Raw genomic sequence first — 2,627 nt, forward strand, 5'->3', positions numbered from 1 at the left:
TGGATTTTCAAGTAACAGGTTTTCTTCTTCCTTATCTTGGCTGAAATACCATAAACAGTGAGCTTTTGTCTCAAGACTTGTAGAAAAGTCAGCAAGTTAAACAGTGTTTTTTCTGTAACCTGGAACTAGTTCATCCCTTTTTTCTGCCAAGCAACTTTCTGTAGAAAAGGCTTTTAGCATTTTTTCCCCTTATGTGAGGGACTTTTAAGCTTTGAGACAATTTCAGGTTTGCTAAACTGTGCGAACAGATAGACAAATTTTGTGCTGAGATTTAGCCATTTATAATCCTCCCGATTATAATTTCTATTTCTCAAGCTTGCCATGAGAAATTCAGACCAATTCCGTAGGATGCATCCCAGAAGGTCATGGAGCTCTATAACCCATTTCGATAAACACAAAACTTCAGAATCTAATACATACATGGTCCAAGCCATATTCCAATATAAATACCTTGTTCTAACAGATTTCCATCATAGCACCGACAGCCCGATTTCAGGATTTTTCATCGCAAAACCATTAAGACAACAAAATCTTCCTAAGGAATGCAACACAATTCCCAAAGACAGTAACTCACCCAAACACAAACTCATAATGGATTTGGAGAGTTTTAAAGGGGATCAAAGGCCATCCAACAGTTCTCAGAGTTAACACACACATGGGAGGGGTCTAAACTCTTTCCAAGTAATAGCATAAACATCAGGCCAAGTGGGTAACATAGGACAGACAATAGACACACCGACTGCCTGTTCATACACACTGATTGATGCACCTCACCAAACAAAAGCTTGCTTACAGGTTCAACAAAGTCTTGTCCTGCACCAGTGGTACCTTTTTCTAACAGACAACACAGAGGACTTCTGGCAGAGAATTCAGATGGAATGTTCTCAGGTGGACAGACAGACTGGTCAGTAGAGGTCCCTTGAAGTCTTATCTCATGCCTACAGCCAAAAATCTATAGATGGCGTAGACAGAGGACCTTCAGTTCAGCATACCGGTTACGGATTTACAAACCTTGGGATTTGTCAGTCCCTCCCTAAAGCTTTTTCCTTCACCAGTGAAGCAAAACCAGCAGCTGAGAGGCAGGGAGAATCTCAAGATCAAAAAGTGCTGGAGGCCACTTTGGGCAAATACCTGAATCTTTGCCATAGGGCTTGCTTGCAAGAGCAGCAGACTCCCCAGTCAGCCCAAGGCAGCCCCCAGAAGCGTGACTAGATAGGCCCAACAGAGCTTTCACTGTTTATTGTCCTAGCTGTTGGAATCTGGAGAATCCCAGGCCACCTGGGGGCCACGATCTTCTTGCTGGCTTGTCAAGCTGTAACTGGCACCCAGGTATGGTCACTCCTTTGCTAGAAAAAAAGGACTCAAGAATCCAAGGTTGATGCAAGGTAGGAAAGCTTTATTATCAGGAAGTGCAACTTGGGAGATAGTTTTGGCTGCAAATTGTCTCAGAGGCTCGAGAGCCTCAGCAAGCATTTTTTTAAGGGAAGAATGTGGGAAACGAAAGAGGGAGCTTAATCTCATTAGAAATATGCTATGTGAAATTTTGCAGGTTCTTGGCTTTCTTTATCTCAGGGCTGGTACTGTAATTGTTTCATCTGGTTCTGTAATCCTTTCATTCAAACTTGGAGATAGTTCACCAAGTTCCTGATTAGCTCTTATTATCTTGCTCCTCCTGAGCACCAAGTCCCGCAGCATTTTCCCATGAGCCATTCTGTGGGACTTCTTTAACTACTTTATGGCTAGTATTCTGCTTGATGCTACATTTTACAAAATAGCTCTTCTAAGGCTAGTTGTCCATGACTATTTGCTGTCATGGGCTCTTACAGCTTCAATGCTACCATGAAAGTAGAACAGTTTAAAAAGTTTGTGAGGTTTGGAGTCTTTTCCCATGCCGATCCTAGAAGTGTTTCACTGAGACTTGTTTACTGTCCACTTAGACCAATGTTCCCAAAGATTATTTTGTAAATTTGTACAATACTGGCTGCGTCACAAGCCACCTGAGTTGATTTTTAACTACCAAGACCTCAATTCTGTAGATTATGATTTTATAAGTGGAGAATATCCAAATCTGTATTTCTAAATTGATCACCAGCTAACCCTTATATCCAGAGAAGTTTCACCCTTGCCATAAGATTATTCTGTACATCAGCAGACATGTTTCTACCAATCTTAAAAGTTGAGATTGGGCTCATTCTTTGGTCTTTTGAAGAAAATCCATATCCTGTGGTTAAAATAAACAAACTATATTGGTGTATAATGTTGGCAGACAAAAATTCATTGGCCACTTATTGTTCTGGGANAAACTATATTGGTGTATAATGTTGGCAGACAAAAATTCATTGGCCACTTATTGTTCTGGGAAATGCCTGTTCATGTCTTCTGCCCATTTTTAATTGGGTTGTTCAAGATTTTATTTTTTATATGTAGGATAACCATGGAGGTTTAATAAAGTAAATTCTATATAAAAAATGTTGGCAGATGGACATATGTAAAGAACATACTTGAGACAAAAATTTCCATTAAAACTTCAGTATCAGAACACTTTGCCTGATGCACACAGGACAGTCACATTATCTGGGAATCATTAAAATACTAAGGGATAAGAAAGTAATGTCATATAATTTTAT

The 2,627-nt window shown here is 39.8% G+C and overlaps 1 gene segment (V, D, J or C); it reads left to right on the forward strand.

Moving 5' to 3' along the window:
• The window catches only part of LOC103609027, a 12,806-nt gene that overhangs the window by 9,085 nt on the left and 1,094 nt on the right, over positions 1-2,627 (forward strand).

The sequence above is a fragment of the Galeopterus variegatus genome, unplaced genomic scaffold (genome assembly GCF_000696425.1).
Source record: "Galeopterus variegatus unplaced genomic scaffold, G_variegatus-3.0.2 Scaffold9096, whole genome shotgun sequence".
NCBI classification, from domain to species: domain Eukaryota; kingdom Metazoa; phylum Chordata; class Mammalia; order Dermoptera; family Cynocephalidae; genus Galeopterus; species Galeopterus variegatus.